This window comes from Prionailurus viverrinus, chromosome F2 (genome assembly GCF_022837055.1).
Source record: "Prionailurus viverrinus isolate Anna chromosome F2, UM_Priviv_1.0, whole genome shotgun sequence".
NCBI lineage: Eukaryota > Metazoa > Chordata > Mammalia > Carnivora > Felidae > Prionailurus > Prionailurus viverrinus.
In genome coordinates this window covers 2,294,877-2,315,629 of record NC_062578.1, presented here as the reverse complement: position 1 = coordinate 2,315,629, position 20,753 = coordinate 2,294,877, and positions in this window count along the sequence as shown.

Below are 20,753 nucleotides of genomic sequence, written 5' to 3'. Positions count from 1 at the left end.
TTATGTAAATTTTTTCAAATTCTGTGTTACTTCCATGATTTTATTTTAGTCTACTGCATTGTATTCACTTTTTCAAATTTTCAAATGATTTTTTCCTTTTCTTTTTTCTTTTTCCTTTTTTGTTTCTTTCCTTTTTTCTTAAATACAGGAAATGAAAAAATTCATATTTGTTTTTAATCTTTATTAAAAATATTTTTCTTTAATTTTTTTCTACTACATTCTTTACTTTTGTGTATATTTTTTCAAATTCTATTTTACCCCCATCATCTCATTTTAGTCTACTTCAGTGTATTCATTTTTTCAAACTCTCAAACGATTTCCTTCCCCCCCCCTTTTTTTCCTCTCTAGTCTGTCAAGCCACTTTCTATACCCAGACCAAAACACACCTAGGATCTAGCATCATCTACTCAATTTGTGTGTGTGTGTACTTTTTAATTTCAATATTTTCTTAATTTTAATTTTTTTATTTCAATTTTTCTACCTCATTAATTCCATTTCTGCCTTCAAAATGACAAAACGAAGGAATTCACCCCAAAAGAAAGAGCATGAAGAAACAACAGCCAGGGATTTAACCAACACAGATACAAGCAAGATGTCTGAAGCAGAATTTAGAATCACAATAATAAGAATGCTAGCTGGAGTTGAAGATAGATTAGAATCCCTTTCTGCAGAAGAAGTAAAAAATAGTAAGAATGAAATTAAAAATACTATAACTGAGCTGCAATCACGGATGGATGCAGTGGTGGCAAGGATGGACAAGGCAGAACTGAGAATCAAAGATATAGAGGACAAACTTATAGAGAATAACAAAGCAGAAAAAAAGAGGGAGATTAAGGCAAAGAGCACGATTTAAGAATTAGAGAACTCAGTGACTCATTAAAAAGGAACAACATCAGAATCATAAGGGGCGCCTGGGTGGCTCAGTCGGTTGAATGGCCAACTTCGGCTCAGGTCATGATCTCACAGTTTGTGAGTTCGAGCCCCGCGTCAGGCTCTGTGCTGACAGCTCGGAACCTGGAGCCTGCTTCCGATTCTGGGTATCACTCTCTCTCTCTGCCCCTCCCCCTCTCATGCTGTCTCTCTCTCTCAGAAATAAATAAACGTTTAAAAAAAAATAATCATAGGGGTCCCAGAAGAGGAAGAGAGAGAAATAGGGGTAGAAGGGTTATGTGAGAAAATCATAGTGGAAAACTTTCCTAACCTGGGGAAAGACACAGACATCAAAATCCAGGAAGCAGAGGACCCCCTTTAGATTCAACAAAAAATGACCATCAACAAGGCATATCATAGTCAAATTCACAAAATACTGAGGCAAGGAGAGAATCATGAAAGCAGCAAGGGAAAAAAAGTCCCTAACCTACAAGGGAAGACAAGATCAGGTTTGCAAGCAGACCTATCCACAGCAACTTGGCAGGCCAGAATGGAGTGGCAGGATATATTCAGTGTGCTGAATCAGAAAAATATGCAGCCAAGAATTCTTTAGCCAGCAAGGCTGTCATTCAAAATAGAAGGAGAGATAAAAACTTTCCCAGACAAACAACAATTGAAGGAGTTTGTGACCACTAAACCAGCCCTGCAAGAAATTTTAAGGGGGACTTTCTGAGGGGAGAAAAGATGAAAGTATATATATACACACATATACATATATATACTTTCATATATACATATGTATATGTGTGTGTATACACGCACACACATATATATATATATATATATATATATATATATATATACATATATACATATATACCAAAAGCAACCAAAGATTTGAAAGGACCAGAGAACATCACCAGAAACTTCAACTCTACAAGCATCATAATGGTAATAAATTCATATCTTTCAGTGCTCACTCTAAACGTCCATGGACTCAATGCTCCAATCAAAAGACATAGGGTAACAGAATGGATAAAAAAACAAGATCCATCTATATGCTGTTTACAAGAGACCCACTTTAGACCTAAAGACACCTTCAGATTGAAAATAAGGGAATGGAGAACCATCTGTCATGCTAATGGTCAACAAAAGAAAGCCGGAGTAGCCATACTTATATCAGACAATCTAGACTTTAAAATAAAGACTGTATCGAGGGATGCAGAAGGGCATTATATCATAATCGAGGGGTCTATAGACCAAGAAGACCTAAAAATTGTAAACATTTATGTGCCAAATGTGGAAGCACCCAAATATATAAATCAATTAATCACAAACATAAAGAAACTCATCAATAGTAATACCATAATAGTGGGAGACTTCAACACCCCACTCACAGCAATGGACGAATCATCTAATCAAAAAATCAACAAGGAAACAATGGCTTTGAATGACACACTGGACCAGATGGACTTAACAGATATATTCAGAACATTTCATCCAAAAGCAGCAGAATATACATTCTTCTCCAGTGCACATGGAACGTTCTCCAGAATAGACCATATACTGGGACACAAATCAGCCCTAAGTAAGTACAAAAAGATCAAGATCATATCATGCATATTTTCAGACCACAATGCTATGAAACTTGAAATCAACCACAAGAAAAAATGTGGAAAGGTAACAAATACTTGGAGACTGAAGAAGATCCTAATAAAGAATTAGTGGGCTAACCAAGCAGTTAAAGAGGAAATTAAAAAGTACGTGGAAGGCAAAGAAAATGGTAACACCACAACCCAAAACCTCTGGGATGCAGCAAAGGCGGTCATAAGAGGAAAGTACATAGCAATCCAGTCCTTCCTAAAGAAGGAAGAAAGATCTCAGATACACAACCTATCCTTATGCCTTAGGGAGCTGGAAAAATAACTGCAAATAAAACCCAAAACCAGCAGAAGGCAGGAAATAATAAAGATTAGAGAAGAAATTAATGCTATTGAAACAAACAAAAACAAAACAAAACAAAACAGTAGAACAGATCCATGAAACCAGAAACTGATTCTTTGAAAGAATTAACAAAATTGATAAACTGCTAGCCAGTTTGATCAAGAAGAAAAAGGAAAGGACCCAAATAAATAAAATTAAGAATGAAAGAGAAGAGATCACAACCAACACAACAGAAATAAAAACAATAATAAGAGAATATTATGAGCAATTACATGCCAATAAAGTGGGCAATCTGGAAGAAATGGACAAATTCCTAGAAACATCTACACTACCAAAACTGAAACAGGAAGAAATAGAAAATTTGAACAAACCCATAACCAGTAAGGAAATCGAATTAGTAATCAAAAATCTGCCAAAACACAAGAGTCCAGGGCCAGATGGCTTTCCAGGGGAATTCTACCAAACATTTAAGGAAGAGTTAACACCTATTCTCTTGAAACTGTTCCAGAAAATAGAAATGGAAGGAAAACTACCAAACTCTTTCTATGAAGCCAGCATTACCTTGATTCCAAAACCAGACAGAGACCCCACTAAAAAGGAGAACCATAGACCAATTTCCCTGATGAACATGGATGCAAAAGTTCTCAACAAGATATTAGCCAACTGGATCCGACAATACATTAAAAAAATTATTCACCGTGACCAAGTGGGATTTATACCTGGGATGCAGGGCTGGTTCAATACCTGCTAAACAATTAACATGATTCATCACATCAATAAAAGAAAGGACAAGAACCATATGATCCTCTCAATAGATGCAGAGAAAGCATTTGAAAAATACAGCCTGCTTTTTTGATAAAAACCCTCAAAAAAGTAGGGATAGAAGGATCATACCTCGAGATCATAAAAGCCATTTATGAATGACAACACTAATATCATCCTCAATGGGGAAAAACTGAGAACTTTCCCCCTAAAGTCAGGAACAAGACAGGGATATCCACTCTCACCACTGTTATTCAGCATGGTATTGGAAGTCTTAGCCTCTGCAATAGACAACACAAAGAAATAAAAGGCATGCAAATCGGCCAGGAGGAGGTCAAACTTTCACTCTTCACAGATGACATGATACTCTATATGGAAAACCCAAAAGATTCCACCAAAAACCTGCTAGAATTGATTCATGAATTTATCAAAATTGCAGGATATAAAATCAACGCACAGACATCAGCTGCATTCCTATACACCAACAATGAAGTGACAGAAAGAGAAATCAAGTAATCGATCCCATCTACAGTTGCACAAAAAAACATAAAATACCTAGAAATAAATCTAACCAAAGAGGTGAAAAATCTATACACTAAAAACTATAGACATTTTATGAAAGAAATTGAAGAAGACACAAAAAAATGGAAAAAGATTCCATGCTCTTGGATAAGAAGAACAAATATTGTTAAAATGCTGATACTACCCAAAGCAATCTACATATTAAATGCAATCCCTATCAAAGTAATACCAGCATTCTTCACAGAGCTGGAACAAATAATCCTAAAATCTGTATGGAATCCGAAAAGACCCCAAATAGCCAAAGCAATCTTGAAAAAGAAAACCAAAGCAGGAGGCATCACATCCCAGAGTTCAAGCTATACTACAAAGCTGTAATCCCCAAGACAGTATGGTACTGGCACGAGAACAGACACTCAGATCAATGGAACATAATAGAGAACCCTAAAATGGACCCACAAACATATGACCAACTAATCTTTGACAAAGCAGGAAAGAAAATCCAATGGAATAAAGACAGTCTCTTCAGCAAGTGGTGCTGGGAAAACTGGACAGCGACATGCAGAAGAATGAACCTGGACCACTTTCTTACATCACACACAAAAATAAACTCAAAATGGATGAAAGACCTCAATGTAAGACAGGAAGCCATCAAAATCCTCGAGGAGAAAGCAGGCAAAAACCTCTTTGATCTTGGCCACAGCAAGTTCTTAACACATTTCTGGAGGCAAGGGAAACAAAAGCAAAAATGAACTACTGGGACCTCATCAAAATAAAAAGCTTCTGCACAGTGAAGGAAACAATCAGCAAAACTAAAAGGCAACTGACAGAATGGGAGAAGATATTTGCAAATGACATATCAGATAAAGGGTTAGTATCCAAAATCTATAAAGAACTTATCAAACTCAACACCCAAAAACCAAATAATTCAGTGACGAACTGGGTGAAAGACATGACACTTTTCTAAAGAAGACATTTAGATGGCTGACAGACACATGAAAAAATGCTCAACAACACTCATCATCAGGGAAATACAGATCAAAACCACAATGAGATACCACCTCACACCTGTCAGAATGGCTAACATTAACAACTCAGGCAACAACAGATGTTGGCAAGGATGCAGGGAAAGGCGATCTCTTTTGCATTGTTGGTGGCAATGCAAGCTGGTGCAGCCACTATGGAAAACAGTATGGAGGTTCCTTAAAAAACTAAAAATAGAACTACCTTATGACCCAGCAATTGCACTACTAGGCATTTATTCACGGGGTATAGGTTTGCTGTTTCGAAAGGACACATGCACCCCCATGTTTATAGCAGCACTATCAACAATAGCCAAAGTATGGAAAGAGCCCAAATGTCCATCTATGGATGAATGGATAAAGATGTGGTATATCTATACAATGGAGTATTACTGAGCAATCAGAAAGAATGAAATCTTGCCATTTGCAACTACATGGATGGAACTGGAGGGTATTATGCTAAGTGAAATTAGTCAGTGAAGGAAAGACAAAAATCATATGACTTCCCTCATATGAGGACTTTAAGAGACAAAACAGATGCACATAAGGGAAGGGAAACAAAAATAATATAAAAACAGGGGACAAAACAGAAGAGACTCATAAATATGGAGAACAAACTGAGGGTTGCTGGAGGGGTTGTGGGAGGGGGGATGGGCTAAATGGGAAAGGGGCATTAAGGAATCTACTCCTGAAATCATTGTTTCACTATATGCTAACAAATTTGGACGTAAATTTTAAAAAATAAAAAATAAAATAAAATAAATGTCTTCCCACACAGTAGGGGCAAACCTTTCCAAGCATCATCTGTAGAGGGGTGATCACCCAACCTCACCAATCTGGGCATCATTGGACTACAGACGATTTTTAAATTAGATTAATCTAAATGGACTGGGCCCACAGTTTATGCATGTATGTATGCATACAGGCACTTTGCACTTTGCAGACAGTGCATTTTTTATATATTAAAGGCTTGTAGCCACCCTTCATGGAACAAGCACATTGGTTCCACTTTTCCAAAAGCATTTGCTCGCTTCTTGTCCCTGTGTCGCATTTTGGTAATTCTTGCAACTGTTCAAACTTTTTCAATATTACTGTGCTTATTATAATTTTCTGTGACCAGTGACTATGACTCATTGAAAGCTCGCATGATGGTTAGCACGTTTTAGCAATAAATTATTTTTAATTAAAGTATATACATTGTTTTTTTGTTCAGGCAAAAAGCTTTTGCACACTTAATAGACGACAGTGCAGCGTCAACACATCTTTTACATGCTCTGAGAAACCAAAAAGTCCATTTGACTCACTTTACTTACTATTAACTTCATTGCAGTGGTCTGGAGCCAAACCCACAATGTCTCAGGGATATGTCTGTAGTTACTGAGCTAAATACATCAACATTTATATGCCACAACCTATTGAAAATAGGCAGTAAGGAGTAATTCTTGCCTCATCCTATGCAGTGCCTTTAGAAATTCTTAGAGAGAAGTATTTGTCAAACCTCACTTTTCCAAAGTTGGGTGCATTAACACGGTCACATCTTGGCCTTGGCCTTATATTAACTGCAGAGGATTCTCATCGCTTTGTCTGCAAGTGTTCTAGAGATAAATTTATAAATAGAGTCTCCATCATCTGTTTTTGCTTGTTGTTATGTGTGTTATTATAACTCAGCTCCTAGCCCACCTAATTATCTATTAATAGATGCTTGCAATGATCTTTCGTGCATGCACTGAGAAAAAGCCATGTATCTGCCAAACATGTAGAAAGGGCGTCTCTCTCTCTACATATGTGTGTGTAACATATATATATATATATATATATATATATATATGTGTGTGTGTGTGTGTGTGTGTGTGTGTGTAACATATATATATATGTATATATATATATACACATATATATGTGTATATATATATATATATTCCTTCCTATGTTGTAACTACACTTTTAATTAGACTGTAAGTTTTCATAGAAACTATCATTGTAATTTCTATTTTTGTGGAATGGCATGCAGTAGTAATTCAGTGAATTTTTGTGTTTGAATTCATTCTTTTTTTTCTTTTTTAAAAATATTTTTTGATATTTATTCATTTTCGAAAGACGGAGAGAGACAGAGTGTGAGCTGGGGAGGGGCAAAGAGAGGGAGACATAGAATCTGAAGCAAGCTCAAAGTTCTATCAGCACAGAGTCCGACGTGGGGCTTGAACTCACCAACCATGAGACCATGACCTGAACAGGGGTCTGACGCTTGACCACTGAGCCACCCAGCCACCCCAATTCGTTCTTAAACAAGCATTCATCACATACAATGTGCCGGACTGTGTGTTAGATGCTAGGGAAACAACAGAGAACAAGACAGAAGTGGACCCTGCCTTTGCAGAACTCACATTTTTGTGGAGGAGAGTTGAAAATAACAAACTGAAAAGTGGGGGGGAAAATCCATTCAGTAAGGAAACAAACGGACAAAAATGCCTGAGATAGATAATGACAGAGAGGGAGAGTCTCTCTCTGTAGATTTTCCTTAAGTAGAAAACTAAGGGAATAAAGAGCGGGAGAAAAGTATCCCAAGTAAAGGGGACAGTGCAGAGGCCTGCATTTGGAAAGTAAAAGAAATAATGCATGCACGGATAAATGGATGCATCGCCTTAATCCTGCTTACCTCCACCCTCCACATATATTTGTAGACATATATGAATACATATACTATATATATATAATAACTTATATATATATAAATTTATGTATATTGTGTGTATATGTATAGATAGGAAGATGTTTTGTTTGAAAGAGTCCTTCCCACTGCATGGAAGGCAGTATTGCTAGGTAAAGTTCTAGGCCTTACTGGTCATCACCCTTAAAGACAGCATTCTTGAGTTTAAGTTTCATGTGGTTTAATGAAGCCACCTCCTGGATGACAATGCAAAACCCCACCAGGAAGGCACTGCCAGGGAACAATGCAGGGCTCTGATCACAAGGACCTCCCCAGCGGCAGGGCCGTGATCATTCCAGGGAACATTCCAGGGCTGAACAGAAACCAGGCCACACCCTGCAAACTGTAGCCTGAAGAAAAACCTTATGTTTCATTTTTAACAATTGGGCCAGCATCTGGAAATATTTCCCATACCTGGGTTTGCAAAGTGTTTACGGGCTCTGTTTCGGAACACTCAGCATAAAGTCATAGTTAAGAAGCAACATCGATTAAGTATGGGTTTTGGAGTCAGCCTTTCTGGGTTCAAATCCTGACTTCTGATTTCCCTGCTGTGTGGCCTGAGGCAAGTTGCTTTCCCTCTCTGTGTCTCAGTTTCTCACGCCTGTAAGTGCTCTTTCTGCCGCTCGGCCTACCCCCCTCAGCCACCATTCCTCTTACTCTAGGTACCCCTTTAATATTGGTATTTAAGGTTTTGTCCGTGGGGGGGTTGAGAAGATCAAATTACTTGCTGAGAAAAAACTAGAAATGCAATTTATGCTCTGGTGTGGGCTATAGCGAGAATAACATTATCCGAATGTCCTCCCTTTATTGAGCCACAATCTCCATCTTTTGAAATTTGTCGTTGATTTCTCTTAGACCTCATGTGATCTTCATATCCACCTGACTGTGAGTCAGTTGCACCTTGAGCTCTGTGCTTTGTCCTGAGAGCGACCGCCCTTCAAGTTCCCTTCCATGGGACAGCCCTCCGAACAGGTGAAGTCGTCTGTGAGGTTTTGAATCCAAGTTTAAGGTACTCCCTGGACCGTTTTATTTTATATTCATTCTAAAGTGTTTTCATGTTCATTCCGTGATCATAAAGTCAGTAATTTGGTGATGACCTTTTTCAGCGTAGCTGTGTGCGGAGCAGTAATTTTAAAATATTGACAGGAGTTGGGAAAGAACTCGAAAGCTTTTTTGGGGGCGTACGCCTCCATCCACTGATAAGTGCAAGGCGGCACCCCTCCTCAGTTTCCGAGAAGGTTCTAAAAGCAAGGCAATGGGCAGGGTGGGTGGGCTGCACTTAGGCAGCAGTTACCAAAGGCGGAAGGGGCTCAGTGCTCAGAAACCGTTAACTAGGCTTTTAAGACGCTGACACAGCGCTTACACTAACTAACCTCACCCCTACGGCGAGCTGCCTATTCGAAATGCAGTTAGTAATTTGAAAGTAAAAAAAAAAAAAAAAAAAAAAAAAAAAAAAAAGTGGGAAAAATAAAAATTCAGACCGTAAATTTCCATCACTTGACTGAAAAAGTATTCCAAAAGGTTGGTTTGGCTCTATGTCGATGGGTTGGTCAACTCAAACAGTATTTGAGGAACTCAAATGTTTAAAATGTTTAAACTCAAAATAGACTAACTTGCGCTTCTTTATGATGACACAGAAATTTAAAAGATTTCTTGGGTGGAAGGGGTCAGAGACATATGAAATAATTTTGGAAAAATTTACTATAAAATTTAGTTGGATTATGCTTACTTTGTTCGTAGGCTTCTGAGGTTGAAGGGGAAAGTCTGTCCATTTAGAGAAAAATGGCTCTTTGGGAAGGTAGTATATCCAGAGAACATCAAATAGTTTTTATTATGAATGTACCTATTACATACGTTGCCATAAATGGGTCTCAGCTGTGGGAAATCACTTATAAAACATACAAAATACTATAGCTCTTCCAATAATATATAGAGTTAAATGTGCCATATTTTAATATTGTAAAATATTAACGTCTCTCTAGTCTAGGAAAACTCCTGGATTTGAGACATTTCATTTGAAGTCTTTTCATAAATGAACCCATTCTTAATTGAGTCACAAACAGGAAGCAAGGCTGAGATCTTAGATTTTGAAGCAACAAGAGCAAAACACAAAAAAGATTCAAAGCGTCACCAAGGCTTCATTTTATAAGTGATTTTTGTGACGTCTGAACCTGAATGTTTCAGGTATCCAATAATAATCATGTCTGATTTTTTTTTTCAAGTAGTGTGGGAACTTAATAAAGTCTTCAGATACTCTCAGAGACACAAATGCATCTGTAAAAAATGGGAACATTAAAAATTTTCATTTTGATTAACTTACCTGTTTATATCAAATAGGAACATTATATCCATATTTTGGATTAAGAAATTACTGTTGAAAAACTGGTCCCCTCCAGTCATAAACAAGCTTAACACTTGTCTACAAAGATAAATATGTTCCTAATTCTCACATTCTCTTCTACCTTCCCTTCCCCCTTCCCTTCCCTCATACACAATGACGGTTCATGGTTTTTGGTGGACAGGTTTTCCATTTCTTCAAATTTATTCTTGGTTATTTTATCATCATTGATGCTATTGTTGTAAAGAGAATTTTCCTCTTTATTTAAATTTTGGATTGTTCATTGCTGGTGTATAAAAATACGGTTGTATTTTGACCAAATATCCTACACCCTTGCTGAACTTGTTTAGGGGCTCTAGATTTCATGTGTGTGTGTGGTTGCCTTGGATTTTATATGTACAAGATCATGTCATCTGCAAATAGAGATAGTTTTATTTCTTTCTATTGTGACATGTATTTGCTGTATTTCTTTTTAACAAAACAATCTGCCTGTTCCCATCTTGTTTTTTCAGCATTAACATATATAATACATACTTCTGTCATAATATCTACAACACCCAACTACACCAGTTATTTACAGATTTATCTTAGCAATCCAATTTGCGTAGCACATCATACATTGAGTAATACCCATTATCTGGTTGAATGCTTGAATCTCTGATGTTTTACTTTTGCATGATGTGAAAAATAGAATACATTTTGTATTTTACAGTATACACTAAGTAAATATAAACAAGTGACTGGCAACTTTGGAATTTCAAAGCTACCCAATAGCACGCTCAAATTGTGAGATTTGCCGCTCCATTGGGCTTCATCGAAAGTATTACAACCAGGTCTGGTGTCACAATTTTAACAAATTACCCACAAAATGAAGGTCTCGTAATTTATCCTCATTCTAAATACAGGGAGATAGCAAATAGATCTACAAATCTATGTTGTCATATATAGCTTGGGAATGCAGCTGGTCGTTCAGTCAAGGTTACAGAACATGGTATCTGTCTTCACAGAGCATAAGCTAGTACAGCATATGATGAAGCAGTCCCTCCTGGTCCCTGCTTCTTTGGGAACCACTGATGCTTCCTGCACAGGTAGGGATCCCTCCCCAGGGTTGGGAAACCACCACATTCTTGCTATGTTAGTGTTCCTTCACACACAGCTGAAAACACCATTTTAGAGGATTGTATAATGTGCTCTAAATTTAATAAAATATCTTCTAAATGATCCATGCTTTATCTTTAGCAAGATGTCTTTTTACACACCCATTAATTGTTAAAGATTGGAAGAAGATCTTTTTATAACATGGGTGTATCTGAATCAATTACCCACACCATTGTCCTAATAATATATCCTAGAAACATGGCTGAAACATTTAAAAATTTGACTTTTCAGTTACAAAGCAGTAAGGCTACAAAAGCAGAACCTCTAAGACTCATCAAAGATGGAAAAATATGCATGTTTATTGTCAAAGAACATAATATATCTCTATATCCTTGTTTCTATTAAAGCCAGTTATTAAAGGTCTTAATTCTGGCAAATGTGGTTATCATCTGAATATAAAATATATGCTAATAAGAAATGAATGTTACAATTTAGAGCAGGAATTCAGGAAATAATCCTTGGAATTTAATGCTGGAGTATCTAAATTAAACCCTATGAAGAATCAGCTTTCAAAATGGTCCCATCCATATTCCAGTTTTTAAGTGGATGTAACAGCTTACTTAGAAACTGGACGGCACTCCTTGTCATGGTTTTAAACAGTTAGCATAATCTGTTTTTCCAAAAGGCTTGGTTTTCATATGTCTCTATCATATTACTATTTTATGTTTTTTTCCTTATACGACACTGATATATATCGTCCTGTATTCCACTCCCCTCTATAGTATAAGGTCATTGAGCATACTTACCATTGTCTTCCTAATCTGCTTTCTTTTACTCTTCCTGATTTGTACTATCTTCCTATGCAGGGAGTAAACACCTAATCCATATTTTATTAAGTGATGACAGGAAAATGAAAAGCAATTTAATTTTTTTAATTTTTTATTTATGGCGAAAGAGCATGCACCTGCATGCAAATGAGCAGGGGAGGGGCAGAGAGAAGGGGAGAGAGAGAACCCCAAGCAGCCTCCATGCTGAGCATGAAGCCTGACACGGGGCTCAGTCCTATGACTGTGAGGTTATGACCTGAGCCGAAATCAAGAGTCAGACGCCTAACCAAGTGAGCCATCTAAGCTCCCTGAATAGCAATTTAAATATTTTGATTAAACATGTAAAACACAGCTGTGTGTGTGTGTGTGTGTGTGTGTGTGTGTATACACACACACACATATATATATGCATGTGTGTATATACATATATGTGTGTGTGTATATATATATATATATATATATATATATATGCACTGCAGAACCAATCAGAGACTGCTAGCCTCATTCGTCTTGTGGAGGCACCTAAGAATTTACCTATAAATGCCAAACACTTCTAGGTCATAAATCTCTCTGTGTTTCTACAGCATGGGTAGGATCCCAAGTCACTTCACCATTGACTCCTCTGTTTCCACATCTTTCCCATTATCTTCTCGGTGTCATGCCTTAATTCTGACTATTCCTTACACCGCCACCATTCTTGACCACTCCATTGGATTGTATCTGGAACTTCTTCCATTGTCCATAAATATTCTTCAACTCAGGACTGTGCATTGAGCAAAAACACTTTAAATCTTTGCTTTAACATTCGGAAAGTTCACCATTTCTATTTCAAGGTGAAGCTGCTCAGCATAAATACAACACTTACTAAACACACCCCATGGCTACTTTCCAACTGTTGTCTTCTACCAAAGTGCCAGAAAGCCTTTTCTTCGAGTGCCACGGCATCTAGTTAAAATCCTTCTATCACCTTTGTTACTGCTATGTATTAATCCCCTAGGTTCCCATAACCACTGAGGGATTTGACAACTACCTCAAAGTAGTATATATCCTACTCTGTTATGTCAGGCCTGTGCTCTAGTTTCAAAGCTTCTTCTTCTGAAATCTAAGGAACCATCATTCATTCTAGTGAAAACCACCCCTGGCCAAACAGAAAATCAACTAGAATTCTATCATCTCAGAAATCTTAAACTCCAACTATTAATCTCTGTTCTAAACTTCATTTGTCAACTTCTCTGCTTTATTACCCTCATTGTCTGAAAATCGAGATATGTATAATTGCTGTAGAATTTCTGTTATTCACATTTATGTACATCTAAGCAATGTTCCCACGCGGGTGCCTCCTCATTCTGGTCATTCTCTTGCCAGCGACTCTCAAATATTTAATTCCTTTCTCTGTTTTTTTCTTTTTCTTTTCTTTTTCTTTCTTTCTTTCTTTTTTTTTTTGAGCTTGCAAAGCTTCAAGTTTTATTAAGCCAACTCCCTGCTCATTCCAAGCCTGCATTAGAGATGCTGTTTTTCTATAAATCCATGGTTTCCAACTCCAGCTGTCTTCTCAGCACAATGAACAACACTTTTTGTATGTTCCCTGTCAGTTTCCTTCTCAAATGCTTATAATTGCTGTTTCAGTTATTCATCATACATCTGTAACTACCGCTAATGCAATATATACACCGTATATATTTTCAATTTGCATATTGGCATGAATTTGTTTTAAGACAGTAAATAGAGAGCTGCAATTACAGCAGAGATTTAAATTTGTGGGTTATTCTCTGTTATGTATCCTTTTCCTGCAACAAAAGCAGAAAACCATGCTGCACATTTATGAAATATGAAAGAAAATCCTTAGTATTTTTTTGAAAATGATAAAAACCTTAAACTCTAAATTTCCTAAGTATAGTGTGTACAAACAATAAATAAGAGAAAAATATGATTTTAAAGTAGATCTTAAATTCAGTTACCCAAATACACAACTATTCCCACACTATAAGTATTTTTAACATGTACAATTATTTTTACTAAGAAACATATGGCTTGTCAATCATTTGACAACAAAGTCAATTTTATATTATCTACCACATTTTAAGATGCTAATCTCTATTGATTGACATTTTAAAAATAAACTTAATATTTTGGAATAGTTTTAGATTTGCCCTCAAATTTTAAAAATGGTATAGGAAGTTCCAATATGAGCCATTTAGAATTCCCCCTTATTATTAGCATCTAATACTATGATTCATTTGTCACAAATTAATGAACTAATACCAAGATGCTATTATTAACTATAGTTCATATTTTATTATAATCTCTTTTTCTTTTTAAAAATTTTTAAAGCTTATTTTTAGAGAGAGAGAGTGCAAAAGCAGGGGAAGGGCAGAGGGAGGTGGGGAGAGAGGATCCCAAAGCAGACTCCGTGCTGTCAGGACAGAGCCCCAGGGCTCAAATTCATGATCCGTGAGATCATGACCTGAGTTGAAATCAAAAGTCAGACGCTCAACTGACTGAGCCACACAGACACCCCATTTTATTATGATTTCTTAAGCTTTCTTCTAATATCATTCTTCTGGTCCAGGATCCCACTCAGGATATTACATTATATTTAGTTAACATGTTTCTTAGCGTTCCCCTTTAGGTTTTTTAGTTTCTCAGTCTTTCCTTGCTTTTGTGACCTGACAGACTTGAAGAGTACATGTTAGATATTTTTTAAAATGTTACTCAATTGACATATTGTGGAAATCTCCATGTGATCTTGAGATCTTGTGTATTCTGCTGGTGTTGGATGGAGTATTGTCTAAGTGTCAACCGAGTTTGAGTCATCTATATCCCTACTCCTTTGCTGCCTGTGTGACCTATTGGTATGGATGTTAAAGTCTCCAACTATTCTGGGGAATGTGTCTCTGTATCCTTTAGTGCTATCAGTATTGCTTTATGCATTGTAGTGCTCTATTATTAGATGCATTCGCATTTCGTAATGTCACATCTTCTCAAAGAATTGCTTCATTTATCATTATCTCATTTCTCCCATTAACCCAGCCAATCTTCTTTTATCTAAAGCTTTTTGTTGTAAGAAATTAGTAGAGCTATACCAGCTTCTTTTTATTATTATTAGCATAGCATATCTTTCTCCCTCCCTTTAATTTAATCTACCTAAATCTTTTGCTTGTTTGTTTGTTTGTTTAAAGTGCGTTTATGTAGACAACATTTATTTGGGTCTAATTTCCTTTTTATCGCTCTGACCATCCCGTCTTATAATTGATGTATTCAGATCATTCATTCTCATGTTAGTTTATACTTGGCCCTCTGAAATTTCTCAATATTACCATTTAAATGATCCTAGCGTTTGTGGCTCCAGCAGCTTCTGTTCTAGTGTAAGCAGATTTTGGTTGATGTATCTATCTGGATAACTGCCTTTCTATTTGTTAGGGGAGGCAGATTGCTGTGCGTTCTGTTTTTGTTTGTTTGTTTGTTTCTGTTTTGTTTTTGGTTTGTTTTGTTTCTTTTGTTTTTTGTTTGGGTTTTGTTTTGTTTTGTTTTGTATTTTTTGGAGAGGTCCAAGAAAATTTATCAGTGTTTAGGTTTTTCCAGCTCTTTCTTGTTACGAGTATGGAAGTATTAACTCCCATGCTCTTTTCATGTTGGAACTGAAATTGTAAGTCCCTGATCTTTCTCCTAAACACTTGTCATTCTTCTTTCCAGTGTTTTTTTTACCACTCTCTTTTGTGAGCTTCGGTCCCCCCCCCACTTTAATGCTGATGCCCTCCAAATTTCTGTCCTTATACTTGTTATCCTATTATTCATCCTAGCTACAGCAGCCATGTGCAAGATGCTAATACTGATGATAGCAAACCCTTATGTAAAGTGAATAATTTGCCAGTCACTCTTCTGTGCATATGTGTGTGCTTACATGTGTGATGTTGGGTAATGTGTCTGTGCTGTTGCACCTTCGTCATTTATGCAATGGTTATAGTAACAATACTACCCACGCTTTAAAAGAGATGCTGTTGGCACTTGATGAGTAATGTATTTGGTACAGTTTTTATCTTACTCATCTCAAAGTGAGGCAAAGAGTTCAGATAAATTTCTCAAGTCGATGAAGCTATTAAGTTGTGGAGTCAGATTTCAAACAAAGAGAGTCAGTCTGACTGAAGAGTTCATACTCTTTTTTTTTTTTTATATTTTAATTCCAATATAGTTATTAGTATTATATTAGTTTCAGGCATACAGTATAGTGATTCAACCATTCTGTACCTTACTCAGTGCTCATAATTATAAGCATGCTCTTTTTTTTCAATGTTTTATTGATTTTTTGAAAGAGAGAGCACAAGTGGCAGAGGTCCAGAGAGGGGGACAGAGGATCCAAAGCAGGCTCTGCGTCGACAGGCTGACAGCAGTGAGCCCTATGTGGGGCTCAAACTCACAAACCCTGAGATCATGGCCTAAGCTGAAGTCAGATGCCCAACTGACTGAGCTACCCAGGCGTCCCAATAATAAGTGTATTCTGAATCACCTTCACCAATTTTACCCATCCTCTCTGGTAGCCATCTGTTTGTTCTCTATAGTTAAGAGTCTGTTTGGTTTTTTTTCTTCTTCTGTTTGTTTTGTTTTCATCTCTCTTTTCTTCCTTTTATTCATTTGTTTTGTTTCTTAAATTCCATGTATGAGTGAAATCGTATGGTATTTGTGTGTCTCTGACTGACTTATTTTTCTTAGCATAATACTCTCTAGATCCATCCATGTTGCAGAGCCTGGATGGCTCAATCATATACATACATACATATATATGTATATGTACATATATACGTACATATATGTATACGTGTATACATATATATGTATATACATGTATGTGTGTATACACACACACACACACACACACACACACACATATACATACACCACATATCCTTTATCCATTTATCTGACAATGGACAATTGGGTTGCTTCCTTAGTATGGCTATTGCAGATAATGCTGCAATAAACATAGGGGTGCATGTTTATTGAATTAGTATTTGAATTACTTTGAATTAGTATTCCTGTATTCTTTGGTTAAATACTCAGTAGTGTGACTGCTGAATCATAGGTAGTTCTATTTTTTAATTTTTGAGGAACCTCAATATTGTTTTTCAGAGTGAATGCATCAGCTGGCATTCCCACTAACAGTTCAAGAAGGTTCCCCTTAATTCACATCCTCACCAACATATGTTATTTCTTGTGCTGTTAATTTTAACCATTCTGACAGGTGTGAGGTGACATCACACTGTAGTTTTGATTTGCATTTCCCTGATGATGAGTGATGTGAGCATCTTTTCATTTTTCTGTTGGCCATCTGGATGTTTTCTTTGGATAAATGTCTGTTCATGTCTTCTGCCCATTTTTAATTTTTGATTTTTTGTGTGCCAGTACCATACTGTTTTGATAACTACAGCTTTGTAGTATAACTTGAAATCTGTAGTTGTGATACCTCTAGTCATGTTTATCTTTTACAAGAGTGTTTTCGCTATTCGGGGTCTTTTGTGGTTTCATACAATTTTCAGGATTATTTGTTCCAGTTCTGTTAAAAATGCTATTGCTATTTTGATAAGGATTACATTAAATCTATAGATTGTTTTGGGTAAGATAGACATTTTAACAGTATTGGTTCTTCCAGCCTATGAGCATGGAAGTCTTTTTCATTTGTTTGTATTGTCTTCAATTTCTTTCATTAGTGTTTTATAGTTTTCAGAGTACAGGTCTTTCACCTCTTTGGTTAAGTTTATTCCTAGGTATTTTAAAATTTTTGGTGCAATTGTAAATGGGATGCTTTCTTAATTTATCTTTCTGCTGCTTCATTATTAGTGTACAGAAATACAGTGGATTTTTGTATCCTGTGACTTTACTAAATACATTTATCAGTTCTAGCAGTTTTGGGTGGAGTCTTTAGGATTTTCTATATAGCATCATGTCATCTGTAAAGAGTGAAAGTTTTGCTTCTTCCTTACTAATCTGGGTGTCTTTATTCCTTTTTCTTGTCTGACTGCTGTGGCTAGGACTTCCAGTACTATGTTAAATAAAAGTGCTGAGAGTGGACATCCTTGTATTATTCCAGATCTTAGGGAGAAAGCTCTCAGTTTTACACCATTGAGTATAATGTATGCTGTGGGTTTTTCATATATGGCCTTTATTTGTTGAGGTATGTTCCCTCTAACCTACTTTGTTGAGAAGGTTTTTATCATGAATGGATGTTGTACATTGTCAAATAGTTTTTCTGCATTGAAATTATTTTTTATCCTTTCTCTTATTGATGTGATGTATTGTGTTGATTGATCTGCAAACATCGAACGACACTTCCATCCAAGAATAAATCACACTTAATTGTGGTGAATGACTTTTTTTAATGTATGGTTGGATTTTGTTTCCTAATATTTTGCTGAGAATTTTGCATCTAGTAGATATAGTAGAAGAAAAGATTACTGACCTAGAAGATAGCCATTAGAAAATATTCTGATTGAAAGAAAGAGGGAAAAAATAATGAAAACTAAAGGTGCACATCAGAGATATTTGTCCAATTGAAGTGTCAGAAGGAAGAGAGAATGCAAACAATGTTTTAAAGAATCAAATAGATAATGATAAAGATAAGTAAGAAGAAAATAAAAAAGGATAGTACAAATGTAAAACCAATAAGACTATAATTCAACCAAATCTATAAGTAATTATATTGTTATTTTGGACTACATATACATATATATGTGTGTGTGTTTGTGTGTGTGTGTGTGTGTGTGTGTATTCTGTTTACCATAGATATACTATAAATAAGATACCATAGATATACTATAAATATAAATACATAGAAACTTTGAAGTAATAGAGTAAGATATACCTTGAAAAATTAACCAATTGAAACTGTAACTTTGCTCATATCAGACAACGTGGCTTTAAATAAAAAATACTGTTATTGACAAAGAGTGAAGGGACATTTCATAATGGTAAAACAGGCAATATAACAAGAAGACTCAATAATCTTCAAAGTGCATGCATTATGAAAACACAACCTCAACAATCTATAAAGCAAAAGCTAAAAATTCTTCCCAGCTAGAACTATGGATTCACTTTAGTTCTGATAAAAATCTCAGCAAATTATTTTGATTATCAATAGATTGATTCTAGAGTATGTATGGAAATCAAAAGCCCCACAACAGCCAACACATTTACTCAAAATGGATCACACAGCTAAATATAAAATGCAAAACTATAAAACTCCTAATAAATAACATGGGAGAAAACCTAGATGATCTTGGGTATGGTGACATTTTTTTAGGTATCTTGCAATACTAATTTTTTTAATGTTTATTTATTTTTGACAGAGAGAGAGAGAGAGAGAGAGAGAGAGAGAGAGAGAGAGAGAGAATGAGCGGGGGAGGGGCAAACAGAGGGGAAGACATGGAACCTGAAGCAGGCTCCAGGCTCTGAGCTATCAGCACAGAGCCTGATGTGGGGCTCGGGCTCACAGCCCACGAGATCATGACCTGAGCCAAAGTCAGACACTCAACCGGCTGAGCCACCCAGGCACCCCAGGTATCTTGCAATACTAAAGACATCTTCTATGAAAGAAACAATTAACAAGCTGATTCATTAAAATTAAAAAGTACCCTGCAAAAGATAATGCAGGAGGGTGAAAGGACAAGCCAGAGACTGGAAGAATATATTCACAAAAGTTACATCTGATGAAAGATTATTTTATTCAAAATATACAAAGAATGCTTAATTCCCAAAAATAACAAAAGAAACAATCGATTACACATGGATCAAAGAATTTTACAGACACTTCACCAAAGAAGGTATACAGGTGACAAATAAGTGCTGTTATCTGAGAAATATAATTTTAAAAATACTGCATACTTACTAGAATGGCCCAAAATTCAGACCACCGACAACACCAAACGCTGGCATAGATACGGAACGGTAGGAATTCTCATGCATTGCTGCTGGGGATGAAAAATGGTATGATCAGTTTGGAAGACACTTTGGTGGTTTCTTACAAAACTAATCATACTTTTGCCACAGAATCCAGCAATTGTACTCTTTGGTATTTACCCCAAAGAGTTGAAAACATATCTACACAAAAACCTGCACATGGATGTTTATAGAAGCTTTACTCATAATTGCAAAACTTGGAAGGAACCAATGGTCCTTCAGTGAGTGAATGTACAGTGAGATACATAACTGTGGTACATCCAAACAATGGAATATTATTCAATTCTAGAAAGAAGTGAGCTGTCAAGACATGAAAGAATATGGATGAGTCTTAAATGCACATTACCAGGTGAAATAAGTCAATCTGAAAATATATGATTTTGATTTTCTGACATTCTAAAAAAAGTAAAACTATAAGTAAGAAAAAATGTTCAGTGGTTGCCAGTTTGGAGGTTTTGAGGGGAGATGAATAGGTAGAGAGTAGATAATATTTAGGTCAATGAAGATATTCTATATAATATCATAATAATGGGTACATGCCATTATACGTTTGTCTAAACCCATAGAATATACAACAGCAAGAGAAAACCCTAATCTAAACTATGGATATCATGTTACGACTTATTGATTTCTCCGTGGCAGGACATTATTCTATAGGATGCTATATGAACAATGATTACATTTGTATATCTATTTATTCTATAAGTAATATAAGAGAC